Genomic DNA, 14,352 nt, shown 5'->3' with positions numbered 1-14,352 from the left:
GGGGAGAGGTCTAAAGCAATTCATATTTTAAAGTCTTAAGGATGTTTACTGAACCTGAGTTCAATGCGAGCTGAAAAGTGTGACAGGGTGGCTAAATGGAAGTGTGACCTTGGTTCCTCTAAGTGTAGCACGTAATGATGCAGAAAACATGTGCATCTCACAAGACCTAACAGTTCTAGGAGTAGAGTCCTTGCCCTATGCTGGGCACGCCATCTCAGAAGTATTGTTCATATCTCAGCGCTATGTTCTTAAAGAGACAATGACATAAAGGGAACACCTCTAGGGGGATGTAACCAGAACAGCAGAATGCCTGATATCGGGTAATGTAAGAATATTTGTAAGAACAGGGCTGTTGGCCAAGGAAAGGGGGATTTGCAGGGTTGGGGTTCTCAGGTACTAAAGAACTGTCACATGAAGGATGAGGAGGAGACATATACGATGGAGGACAGCTTGGACTCACAAAGGGACACAGCAGAAGAGGTGGGCTGAGGCAGTAGGTGCTGATCCCATCTCCACTCTAGACTCGAGTGACCCTGCATCTCTGGCCTGAGTCTCCCCCCGAAGTCTGGGAGGCTATGGTTTCGAAGGCCCCTCCCTGCTCTCAGCGCCCATGATTCCTCATCCTTACAATCACTTCAATCTAAGGAAGATGATAGGCCTGGCCTTGCCTGTTCTGTGGCCTGGGAGACCAGGTTGGTTCTTAAGACTCCCAAGGGCCCCCTTCTAGGAAAAAATTAAGCTCGCTGAAGTAATGTGTGAAACCAGTGGTCATAAGCTGTATGTTTCAGGAAATGAGAAATGTAGAAATTCTGAAAAGAGAAGGTGTGGGAGGCAGAAAAATGTCCACCCCCTCCCCAAGATGTTCACTTCCTAATCCTTGCAATCTGTGGCTGCCACCTCGTACGGAATGCAATGGTAGGGTATGACGAAGTTAAGGATCTTGGGAGGAGGAGCTCATCCTGGATTATCTGGTGGGTTCTGAAAGCCATCGCAGGCATCCTTAGGAGAGGGATGGTGGGGAGACACACAGAGGAGAAGAGAACTTGAAGAGAAAGGCAGAGGCTGGAGTGACACGGTCATAAATCAAAGTAACGCCTGTCGCCACCAGGAGCTGAAAGAGGTAAGCAACAGGTTTCCCCCAAAGCCTCTTGAGGGGACACACTCCGGACCTCTTGCTGTGAACTCTGACCCCCAAAACTGTGAGAGAAGAAATCTGTTGTTTGCAGCCTTCAAGTGTGTGGTCACTTCCTATGGCGGCTGCAGCAAACAAACACGAAGGTTTTCTGCTTACACTTTTGGTGTTGCCCCAAAGTGGGCCGTGGTAACCCGTGTTAGGGGAAAAGCCTGAATTTTTGAGTATTTTGATGGTCGCATCCCCATACACACACGCCAGCCCAGAAGCAGCGCAGCTCTGCTTTGGAAAGTGTTTCGGGGCAGTGTCAAAAGTATCTTCGAAGCCATTCTTTACACTTATTTTACTAATAATCTCTCCTTCACAGGGGATTTCAGCAGACAATAAATCTATGCAAGGCAGACAACCGAGTGATTCCAACCTCTCCCCAGCAGGCCTGGCTGCAATAGAAGAAATTATGCGGCAATTGGGCTACAGAAGAAAGACTACCGAGTAGGTGGGAGCTTGTCTTGACTCTTCATTGTCAAGTGGGCTGCATTTCTCCCCGTTCTCTCCTGGCAGCATCCAGCTCTCTCCTTGCAGGATGATAAATGCTACAGAGATGAGGACAATGAGATCATCCTGAGCCCAGGAACAGGCCTCCCTGGACTCCCATTCCTGTAGAATGCCATCGTGGGAAGTCACTCTCTTGCCGCCTCTGTCACCCCCATGGGACCACCTGGTGGGGCCATGTCAGATTCAAAGAGATGGTTCTTCTAAGTTTCTAATTTCTCTTTGATAAAAAACATCATTAATTACTATTTTTAAACAAATAACGGTGAAAGTCCCTTTAAATTCAGGGAAGAGAAAAAGGAAAGATGCGTATAAAACTACCAGTTAAACTGCATGAAGCTGATGATGGTTGTTCATTTGTCTTCTGCTCTTTTGAGCTTCAGTACAAGAGAATATCCACTGTTGAGTGGAAACAGAAGGGTATCCCAAGTTTAAGAGCTACTTTTGGTTCTTACCACTTCCTACATGTAAGTCCTTGGGCAAATCATTTCACTTCTGTTCAGCTTCATTTCCCTCACATATAAAATAGGGCAACTGAGTAAGATAACATGTGGCGTGGGACCGTGGTTAGCCCATAGGTGTTAGGTAATGTTTGAGGAACAAATGAATTATACGTTCTTCATCCAAGCTAGACAATTCACTCTGATTTTTTTTCAACTTTTTCCTTGATCACAACATAAATTTTGTTATTTGTATTTCTTCCAATGGTCATCAACATCTGCCAGAGTTTATCATGTCTAGGAAGAGGGGTCTTTTATTATCTCAGAAATTCGAATTGGCAGAGGGCGTGTTTTCTCTTTCACAGCAGCACTGCTGTTTCTCTTCCACAGCAGCAGGTTTATAATCCAGAGAATTATATAAAAGAAAGTTGGTCAGGCATTATGGGTGATATAGAACAACTGTTTTTGGTACAGGACTAAAACTGTTTGCTCTTCAACCTAAAACAGAGCTCTACGCAAGTTCCTCCCTCCCAAACACCAACCCCCCTCCCCTGTCCCCGTCCCCCACCACCACCCACCAAAATCATCCCTTTTTCCTGATCCCTAGTGACTAGGAAAGCAGGCTGTGGGAAGCCCAGCCTTTACTCAGTAAGAGGCTGGAGAATGAGACACAACTGGGCATCCCATAGGCCCCAGGGATGACAGCTCTAAGTGTGTGGATCAGAGAAGGCCTAAGGAGTAGCTAGTTCCATCTGGGGACGGACCAGGGCTGGTCCCCACACCACCTAGTGAGACTTGCACTCCATTTAGAAGCAATGGCTTCTACAGAGGGCAAGGAGTTCTGCTTATGGGTGTTCTTCCCTCTTCTTCTTCATGCTTTCTACCTCCTTATGGCAACCAGCATACACTGTGAAACGCTACATCGCCTCCCCCCCAGTACACACACACAGTCTCACTAGAGACACATCCTCATGCCTTTGGACTCCCCATATAGGCACTGCTGACCTTGTAACCCCTGAAAATCCTATTCCTCTACTAAAGAAAAATCTTACATGAATTAATTTTTCCATCTCTCAAGCAGCTATGTAGGAATCACATACATATGGCTTTAAAGCTTGATTCCAGATGCAGTCTCAAATTGTGAGCCAATTGTATAGAACCACGTTTTCTTTTTTAAAAATTTTTTTTATTATTTTTTTCATTTTCTTTTTTTAATAAGAACTATTAACCCCACAATAAGAAACTAGGATATTATTATCATTTCTCTTGGGACTTATTAAAACAAAAGAAACATTGAAAAATGGAGCAACTTCTATATATATTCTACATTTATGGATGAACACATTTTAAGGAATTTGCTGGGATAAAGGAAACATTCTAAAGAATTCTATTTACTTTTCTTTTGAATGACAATTTTTATTTGGGGTGGCCTCTGTGTCTATCAAATAGACAGTATGTCTATCTATGGCCATATTCGTGGCTTGAAGACAGCTTATCTAAACCCTGCAAACAGAACAGCAATACAGAGATTGTTGTTCTCACTGAAACTACAACAATGATGGGTCTCTCTCAAGACAACTGTCAAATACTTGCAATCATGCTAAATAGAGGCCATGCAGGATACATGAAAATCATGTAGGATACATGGAAATCAAACCTCATTCCTTAGCCCTCTGAAAGTCATTATGACCAAAGTAGTTATTATTTTAATCAAGTCCATTTAAATCATGATTTAAATTACCAAATAGGATAAATCAATTTAATCAGTTTTATTTTTCAAAAAGTACATTTTTTTGTCCTTCTGACCTAACCTGATTACATATTCTTTAAAATTCAGTTGAGTATGGGTTTTACTTTTGGAAGATACACTGTATATATTTAAATCAGTGATTTGTATAAACCATACTCAGAAGTGTATCCCTTAATAATGCAAGAAGATTCTTTTGAGACGAAAAAAAAAAAAAAAGCAGTATTAATGTCTCCCTTGTGCTCTTACTGCTCCTCCCTCTTCTATCCTTAGAGTTACTTTGCTTTTGCATGGATTACTTCATTCTCAAGAAGTATCTATTCATCTGTCTGCTTGAAACTTGGTACTTTTGAAGAGGACGCCAAGGAGTGATTGTCTTATCTCCATATAATGCTATTAACTGGCATGGTTTCCACAGATAAAACCTATAGATGGAGAAGACAAACATGATTTCTGGAGTACACAGTAAGATTTTTTTACTTTGCCACCTACCAAAGTGGCTCTCATGGACTCTAATTTGGTCATGTGCCAGTGGTCAACATTTTAAGAGGGCAATCTAGAAGCCAGGCACTAGGCTTAGCACACGTAAAGATTCAGATCTGACAAAGCTTACGGTTCAATAGGGAACACCGATACGAGATGGTTACTGCACAAATAACTATACAACAATGACGGCTTTGAAGAAGTGCGTGGTGGCAGGGCAACCCCATTCAGACGTCTTCTAGAAAGTAACATTGCTTTTTTATTACTCCTAAAACCTTTTAAAAAGAGGTCACAGAAATATATTGTCTTGAATATTGTATCAATTGCAAGGTAAGCTAGGGTTATGAGAAAGAGAAGGCTCTAGACCCAGACAGATATAACTAGAATCTTTGTTCTTGCTGTGGTGCCTCAAGCGACTCATGGTAAGGGCCATGGTTCCTTCACAAGATTGTTGTCTGGTGTGGCACACAGAAAGCACTCAGGATGTAGCATAATCTCAATAACCTACAAGGAATAATTAATAATTAGAGTTTATTCTTTGACGTGTCGCGATAAGGCTAATTTTCCATTCATAGTTCTATCTTTACAAAAATGTCCAAATGACAGAGAAAGCTCACAAATCCGTTTAGGAAAAAACACACCATGACTTCTGTGATTTTTCTTCACTTGGGTTGGCCAGCAGGTATCCCTTAGTTACACAACGGAGGCACACTCTAGGTTCTTCTCGGCAGATATACAAACATAGGCGAAGACAGTTTATACCTCTGTGCTCCACAGCCTTCTATCAGCATCAGAAAAAAATTCTGGAATTGGGGCTTTTGAATTAGAACTTTTAAAATGCTGAACTCCTCTAGGGCGGTTGAACGTCTTCCAGGTCATTAATTACGTGCCCAAGAGGGTGCAGCGGGAAGAGTCCCTTGCAGGCAGCTCAGGTTCATGCAGTCCAAGAAGCACCTCCTACCACACTTTCAGCTTCTCTTATTCTGAATTCCCTCAGTACTTACAAACCCCCAGCCCACAGGACGGGTTGGTCAAGCTCCTTCCTTCACTAGGCACTCGCTGCCGACAGTGTGGTCCCGGGCGCGCCAACAACGGACAAGGCTGCACCTTCAAGGAACTCCCAACCTCTGCTGGGCCTTATTAAGCATCCTTCAGACTCGTGGCCAACAGCCCTTTACAACCTTCTTGGGATAAAGCCCAAGTCGAAAACAAAGAAATACGTGTGGCTTCTGTATTTTTTAAGTGAAAAAATGAAGGATTTTAACTTGAAACGGGGAATGGGACCGTGTTACGGATGAGAGAAATGGGGCTCTCACAGGAGAAAAGATCTGCCCAAGGTCGTAGGGCAAGTGAACAGCAGAGCTGAAGCAAGACGCTAATTCATTCGGCTCAGGGCTTTCCCACCCCGTTTGCTGAGCCCTCTTGTCTGCCTGGCATCGGGTTGTACTGAGAACACAATGAACAGACCCGCCTCCCCCATAAACTGGACCTCCCTCCCCCTCTCACGGTGGGAGGATTCACCTCGGGCCACGGCCTGGGCGGCACAAGGCAGGGCAAGCCCTGCACCCTGGAACAGCTCCAGGATTCCCGGAGCCGTCCCGCCCCGCTCTTCTGCGCCACCCCGTCCTGAGGTGGCTCCCGGCACCCCAAGGCTCTCGCTGGCTGTGGGGCCCACGAGGGCCACAGTACCCAGCAGTGCCTTCGCTAGCCCCTGGCTTCCACAGCCAAAACTTTAGCAGCCAGGATTTCACAACGCCTCCCGTCCAACCCAGGCCTGGTGAGAGCCTGAGTCGCCTGGGTTTGCACGAGCAGGAAAGGCTGTGACCGAAAGACGGCAGGCCATTCTGCAGAAGCCAGGGGTTGCCCATAATCATTCCGGAATGCGATTCCAGATGGCACACTTCCGCAGCGTGAAGGACACTGGCTGCATGCGGAGTGTGCCTCTAGTTCTGGGAGAAGAACTTCTCTTACACACAAAGTCTAAAGGAGAACTAACCCCAAGTCATTCTTTGATGATGAAGTGGGGCCCCTGAGTGGCCAGGGGACGGAGGACCGTCACTCTGAGCTGCTGAGACTGGGGCAGAACAGGATCCCGTGGGTGGCCAGGGAGACCCTGTCCATCCAGCCGTTCACGGGAATCGCTCCTGGGAACCCAAGGCAGCTGGGAGATGAGAAGTACAAGCAGAGAAGACTCAGCAAACATTTGCCGACGCAGTGGCTACGGGGCTCCTTCACACAGGCCCTCCGTCCAGGAGCTTTTCCGGACAGCGCAGCCTCAGGCTGAGCCTCCAGAGCCCCTTCTGCACATTCCTATTGCGACGTATTATAATCGCCTGTGTACTTGTCAGTCACATCCATTCTTGTCTCCACAGATTCCAGCATGGTGCCTAACACCCAGTGGGCATCAGAAAAATGTTAAGTGAATGAAAGGATGACCCGCGACACGGTGACTACAAACTGAAGGCACAACTAGGGCAGAGGTAAGCAGGAGTTATCTCCAGTAGAAAAAAAAAAACAAAAACGGATGGACGGAAGGGGATCTTCCTTAACCAGTCTGAAGGCAGAGCGCTGCCCACCCCTCAGCAGCCCCTGAAGGCATCAGCCCCAGGACAGCTGTTCCCTTCTATTTCTGGGGTAAAGAGACACATCTTACGGCTAAACATCTACACGTTCCCATAATTACCAAAATCGAGCATTACAACTAAGAGGAGGGGGAAATCGTAGATGCACCTAAGTGGGGTGAGACTTTCTATTCATGTGCCAGCTCCATCTCCCAACTCAACGTCTCTCTTAGAAACCTACAGGCTCAGAGTTCAAAAGTGGACCGAGTCCTGGGTCCCAATGGGACACACTTTCTGATTTACAAGGCATGTGCTCTCAGGGCAGAACTTGTCAACTTACTTTTTCCACGTCTAGATCAGCATCCTGCTTCTTCAAAAAACTGTAGAAGAAGAAAAAAAAAAAAACAGACATCAAAAGAGAACTGAACACTCTCTGCCTATAAACCTCCCACAAAGTACCACCATAGAATTTCCATTTGCTGCAGACAATCAACTTGCCCACAACTCTTTTTTTTTTTTTTTCCTCATTCACACAATTGTTGCTAAGTCACAGCTGCCATGAACACCTGCCTGCAACTGCAAAGACCTGGCCTTGTACCAACAGAGGAGGCCAACACAAGATTTTGAGTTTCTGGAGTCAGGAAAAATAAAGATGGAGGCCTGACACAGACACAGACACACACACACACACACACACCCCTTCTGGGTTCCTACAAGTCATCCATAGTTGGGATATATTAAAAAAAAAAAAAAAAAAGAGCCTTCCAAGGTCTTATTCAACTCATCTCTTGGCTTAAATCTTCCCTTAGACCTCAACCCATCTGTGCCCCACTTCCTAGACTGTGGGTGGGCCTCGCTGTCAAAACCACCTTCTTGGTATGGTCCCTCTTTCCCATCAGCTGGAGTTCCCCTCTAGGGGAGGTGTGCCAACCCCCCAGCCTGCACCAACGTGTCCACGGGACTCCAGCCCCAGGATTACCTTAGAACCTGTGCCAACACTGCCCGGCAGAGCTGGGTACTGATTTTGTAGCACCCCTGCCCATGTCACATTAATCTTTAAAGTGCCACGAGGACGACGGCGGATTTCCAGTTTGCTCATGCACTCTGCCTACAACCTGCCAGTATGATGGTACCTCATTTATTATTTGCAATTTTAGCTGTTTGAACTGTTTTATTTTTTTAAAGATTTTATTTATTTATTCATGAGAGACACAGAGAGAGGCAGAGACATAGAGATAGAAGCAGGTTCCATGCAGGGAGCCCAATGCGGGACTCGATCCTGGGACTCCAGGATCACGCCCTGGGCTGAAGGCAGGTGCTAAACCGCTGAGCCACCGAGGGATCCCCATGAACTAAGTTTTAATAAGATGTCTAAAGAGAATACAGATGCTTGAATGGAATTATGTTGACCATGTGAGGGCAGAAAGGAAAAGGTTTGAGGAATGAGAATAAAAAAGCAGAGACGATTTTTCCTATCTTAGTAGAGACTTACACATTTTTTTCCATTAGGATCCCTAGCATCCCGGTCCACAGTTTAAAATACTGTCATCATAGATCACTATCCCCATCAAAACCATCCATCCCCACACACGCACAAAAGAATTTTTGAACTGTTTGAAAGGGTGCATAATTAACAGTAACATCTTTGTTTTGTTTAATCAAAGATGACTCAGAATGAAGGGAAGAAAAAAAAAATGACCATGGGGAAGAGAATTAGAAACTCATATATTGTCTTCTGCAGATGGGTATTCAAATCATGAACTCACTGCAGACATGAAGGAGAACTAGCATGGGGCTGGAGGGAGAGAATGTGCTAATGAGCATGCCACTGCGGCCGTACCTTAGCAACCCACATGGCCCCATCTCCTGCTTGCTTCTGACCTGCTGTCCTGGCCTAACCAGGGAAATGCCACCTGGCAATACATGCCTTTCTCCTGGCTAACCCACTGAGGATGCAGATCCTGCTGAGTTGTAAAAAAAAAAAAAAAAAAAAAAAAGGGAATCCATATTGTCCAAAATTTTTAACTAGCCTCCCTATAACCAGCAAAGAGTAATTCGGTACCATGAAAGCTCTTCACCAGGGGTGCCCCCGTGGCACAGTCGGTTAAGCAGCTGACTCTTGGTTTTTGGCTACGGTTAGGATCTCAGGGTCATGAGGTCAAGCCCTGCATTGGAGGTCTCTCTTCTTTTCCCTCTGCCCCTGCTCCCCTCCCCCGTAATCAATCAATCAAACAATCAATCAATCAATCAAACAAACCTTTTCACCAAAGGGAACATACATACAGTGGAACTCTGGCTTCCACTTGAACGTTTCCCAAAAGAGGTTTAGGAAGGTTGTCGTTCTGATTCACAGAACGGAATTTTCTATTTGCAAGGTGAGAGATGCCCTCATCTGCCACAGAAAGAGCACCTGGGAGAATCATTAGCCCTTTCCAAAGTAGTGAGGAAACTTAACCTCTCTCCTACAGACAGCACAAGTGCAACTGCGCGGGATGCCCGGTTCAACAACAGGCTCTCAAAGAATGAGCCTTGGCTCCATGGCACTTGAGCAACTGGTAGCAAAAAGGAAAACTGAAAACCTGTCCGGGGCTGCTGGCTCACTATGGCACAGGGAATATCATCTATCCCTCCATATAGGCAGCTTCATCCAATTTCTTTTTCAGGCTTATAAAACAGATGGAGTTAATTAACAAAGACAATACATGTATGCATCATCCTGCAGCCATAACCTAGAAGGATGTCACAGCTTTAACTTCAAAGACTCCCAGCAAGCACAGCCTGAGATATTTTTAGGCATTAGCTCCATTGTTTCAAAGAGGATATGCTTTGGTGAGATAAAATTGCCAGAAAGTAAAATTCACAGGGCAAACACTGTCTGGTATGAAGGGTGTCATTTGTTTTTAAAACCAGGTATATCTGTCGGAAATAAAGGGTGTGTTTCTGAAAAGTTGAGAATAAATAAATTTTGTCATCAGACGTTGAAGTGAACTAGAAGCACCTTTTATTTGGGGCGCCTGGGTGGCACAGTTGGTTGAGCGTCCAACTCTCGGTTTTGGCTCAGGTTGCGATCTCACGATCCTCGGACTCCCTTTCCCTCCCCGCCAAGTGCACTCTCTAAAATAGGTAAGTAAATCTTTAAAAGAAAAAAGACAGAAGTACCTTTTGTCTTACATTAAAAAAAAAAAAAAAAAAAAGACAGAAGTACCTTTTGTCTTACATTCAAAAAAATTATTCTTCAAAAAATGATCAATTTTTCTACTTGATTTCTATTCTAAAACTAAACTTTTGAGATATTCAAGTTTTGAGTTTCCAAGGCTTTAAGGCAAGAGGGACCTCTCCTTCCCCGTGTGTGTACGTGTCTGTGCGGACACAGGCGCATGTAGGTCTACAGACATTTTCAATAGTTGACTCTGCATTCCGCCGCGGGCTTGTGGGCATCAGGGCACTTTCCATGCTTTAATTCTTCCTGCTGAAGTCCTGCTAATGTTTTGTTTGAGAAACATGACTGAAGTGACCCAGATTCCCCAGTGGAAAAGGCTGATCCATGGATGTTGCAAACGTGTGACTGCCTGCAGGGAGGGAAGCCAGAGGACAAGGCCCTGGCCAAAAAAACGAGCTGCTCCCAACTATTTAGATCTGATCAAATCCTCTATCTTTGGGAGGATGCAGAGAGAGCTTTGTTTTTAGAGAAAACTCTAAAAATAGAACTGAGAGGCCTTCAGCTCGGAGTTCTCCCTTGATGCAGCCCACCCTGCGGCCCCGCCGCTCTCCTGTTTCCAGCCTCCCAGGGGACATCTCCCGTGGCGCCCCCCACGGGCACCTTACCACAGGGCAGAGGAACGCACAGGCACAAAGGGGCGTCAGCTGCACGTTCAGAGAAGGGGCAAGAGGCTCAGCAGGGCCACAGGGCAGACTGGGGGTTAAGAGGCTGGTGGAAGGTGGGAAATTGAGGCAGAGGCTGGCTAAGGAGCCAGCCAGTGGGAAGCACCCTCCTGCAGTGACCCCGTCTTTTCTACTCGCCTCTGTCCTGGGAAGGGCCAGAAAACTAGGCGCAGCCCCCAGCAGACTCCTGGCACCAGCTGTCACTCCAAACTCACCAACCTGCCCGGTGAGTCTAGCTTCCTCCCAGGCAGCTGGGGCTGTCGGGGGCCCGGGGCAGAGATCGCCTTTCCGCTCCTGCTTCCCTTTGGTCCCACTTCTGTGCAGAGCGAGACTTCCTCGCGTCCGTGTTGCTCCAGCATGCTACGCAGTACCTGTTCCACGGTGTCCCCTGCTCGCAGGCCGGCGTGTGCGGGGTCAGGGCCGTGCTGCGCGCCACGGGGGCCTGGGCCAGCTCTGCTGACCGAGGGGGGCGGGGGGAGGGCCGGTGACCGTGGCCGGGGAAGAACCCACCCGACGGGGGTGAAGGAAGCGAAGCCGCACGCTGACTCAAGCTGCAAGTTCGGCGGGGGTGGGTGTGCGTGTGTTGGGGAGGGGTGGGCGACGGAGGCCCAGGGTGTGCCCACATACCACACATAGCATACGGACAACCAGGGCATGGCCCTGCTTTCCACTCTGTCCTGGGTTACGACCTATAAATAAGTGACAGAGATCCAATCTGGAGATTCTGCTGTTATTTTTAATATTAGCCAGTGTTTCCTTTTTACTTAAAAAAAAAAAAAATTGGGGGCTAAGAAGCTGAGGTTCAGTATGTGAGAGTCCTAATCACAACTCCCATGTGAGGGAGACTTAAGGGATATGACAAATCCAAGATTTAAATCCTGGTTCTGCTTTTTGTTTGATTATTTTAAGAAAAGGAAGATAGGGAGAGAAATGAAATCTACTTTTCCCTTGCCACAGAATCTTCTCTATTTCCAGTTTGACCCTTTTCTACTTCTTGAAAAAGACTTAAAATATTCATCAACCTGCCAAAAAACATCTGCATGTTGCTAGACACGTCTATTCACATCTGAATGGCTTCTTTCTGCTCCAACGATCACAGCTCTATTCAATCAAAACTAAAGTGAGAACCTCAGAACTGTACGTGGTGTGATGTCAGTGGCAACGAGGATAAAACGGCCCTTGGACAGCAACTTCCATATCAAGTATGTCAACAGGGGCACTGTTCCTTCGGGTATTAACTTGGGATCCAAGGCACAAAAAGACCAGGCAGGGCCAGACTCTGCCATAATTCCAAAGAAAGCTGAGACACATACAGAGCATACACAGAAGCCCCTCAATGTTCCCTGGTGAAGGGGCAGCCCCTGGCTCCCTGCCTGAAGCCTCGGAACAGGCCCACTCTCTCAGTGGGCTCCCTGAGGCCTCCACAGCTGCACACAGACACGCAGTGCAGTGTTTGGGGCCATCCACACTCAAGGTCACCACAATCTCCTGTGTGCCCAACTACGGGGGCAGGCCCCGGAGACAGGAGCCAGCTCAGACAAGGCCCTTTTGGTGTGGGGTATTCCTCATGGCGTGGTTTCCCCAGGAAAAATGCATTTTCCTCTAGCCACTCACTCTGGCTCCAGACTAGCTCATTCTCCTGTGTCCTCCCTTCATCCACCTTCTAACAAGGTTCAAGATGGCACAACCACAACTCTTTCTCTCATCTGACCCGTCCCCCAACCCCAGCCCACCCCACCCCACCCCACCCCCCTGGGCAAAGGTGCAGTGATGGGCCCATGTCCACAACGGTGAAGGGCACAAGGCCATGACGAGGTTGGTTAACAAGTTGAGACTCCTGAAGAAGTCTGAAGGAAAGGGTCTCGTCTCAGAGAGGACAGCAAAGGTGGCTGGGGATGGCCTTTGGGTATCCTGTGCCGGGAAGCCAGGATGGAGTTCCACCAAAGTCCTAGGACTTTTGTCCTACTACCTCCTTCTTATTTCTTCTATATAAACATCTATTTACCTCATTGGAAAGGCAATCGATGCTCACTGAAAATCTGGAACCCCTGTTAGGATGTTGGCACTTTCCCCTTCTGGCCCGTTTTTCTACGCTTATGTAAATGTTCACCTCTTCTACAGCACCTCCACCTCACATGTCACAGCTGACGGCACATACCAGTTACTTCTGATAGAGGCATATGGGGGAGGTACCCCCAATGAACAATGTACCTTGTACAATTAATTGCAGGGTCTCTGCAAGGTGAGGAGTAAGGTGCAAAACAGAGGCTGCATCTCCCCTAATGATGCCTCTCACCACATATGACCTATGAATTACTCTCAAAAACAGAGAATTTTGGTCCACCGCCAGGGAGGAAGCACTTGGAGCACGTTCTCTCCCTAGATCTATTTATTTGTCCTGTGACTGGGTGAGGGAAGGGGCGTGGGAGGGGTCACATACCAAATAACCCACAGGCGCAGGCAGGTAAATCAAATGAATGAAGCCAGTGAGGGGAGGCTGGGGTGAGCTGAAGAGCCCTGCCCCATCCCAAGAGGACAGCTGTAGCCCTGCTGAGGCAAGCTGCTCTCATGGGAGAATGCGGGCTTGGTTTTGCTGGACCTTCCAATTTTCTTCAAAAGAAACGGAAATCTCAGTGTTTATACAAAACTGCCCGATTTTAAAGTGTTAGTTTAATTTTTTAAATGCATCATGTGGCCTAACAAAACATCATAAACGAGGGTAAAACCCAACCCGTAGACTGGTTTGCTATCTTTTTAAGTCATAAGATCTAGCCCTTGGATTCTTTTAATATTAAACATGGAATTGGCTGCTATCTGCCCCTTGGGGTTATTTAAGAGCATAGAAGGGGTTTTTATTATCATGTAACAAAATAGTCCAAGCATATTCAGATGCACAAGGCGGGGTAATGTGATCCCTTGGGTTTACGTAAACGTTAATACCATGGGGCTTCATGTTTTGTGGAATTATTTGAAATGTATAATTACACGTTAGCCTCTAAATAAACAAAAGTGGTAATTGTAATAGCCTTAGAGGATGAAGGTGTGACCAACTGAATCCAGTGGTGGGGTGGAAGCCTGAGTGGAAAGGCTTGGACTTTTTTTTAACACACACTGTGTAGAGACAGGTGGTGTAGACAACCCCCTCAAGAAGCACTGCAAGAAAGGGCAGCAGAGCAGTGAGGTGGCTGCTACATGAGAACAGGAGGTGAACACAGTGTATCCTTTTTTTTTTTTAAACATTTTATTTATTTATTAGAGACACAGAGAGAAAGAGGGACAGAGACACAGGTAGAGGGAGAAGTAGGCTCCGTGCGGGGAGCCCGATGTGGGACTCAATCCTAGATCTCCAGGATCACGCCCTGGGCTGAAGGCGGCGCTAAACGCTAAGCCACGGGGGCTGCCCACAGTGTATCTTAAAAATGGATGAAATCACAAATGTCTATGTGGTGATGGAAGGAGCATGATGCTACTGTAAACAAACCAACCAACCAAACACCCAAGTACCAAGTAAAGGAATTATGTCAGCAAAATACTAGACAGTATTGGGTGCAGTAA

General features: G+C 46.6%; 1 protein-coding gene across 3 annotated transcripts in view; it reads right to left on the bottom strand.

Moving 5' to 3' along the window:
* The window catches only part of FYN (FYN proto-oncogene, Src family tyrosine kinase), a 211,013-nt gene that overhangs the window by 175,723 nt on the left and 20,938 nt on the right, over window positions 1-14,352 (bottom strand). For 2 of the 3 annotated variants that reach the window (XM_072831723.1, XM_072831720.1), the window contains exon 2: window positions 7,256-7,295. The exons of the other annotated variant lie outside the window; for it this stretch is intronic. The gene's annotated coding sequence lies outside the window, so the exon portion shown is untranslated. The remainder of the gene's footprint in view (window positions 1-7,255; window positions 7,296-14,352) is intronic. 3 annotated transcript variants of the gene reach the window in all.

The sequence above is a fragment of the Canis lupus genome, chromosome 7 (assembly GCF_048164855.1).
Source record: "Canis lupus baileyi chromosome 7, mCanLup2.hap1, whole genome shotgun sequence".
NCBI classification, from domain to species: Eukaryota; Metazoa; Chordata; class Mammalia; order Carnivora; family Canidae; genus Canis; species Canis lupus.
The sequence above is the reverse complement of the archived record's forward strand: the minus strand, read 5'-3'. Positions and strand labels throughout refer to the sequence as shown.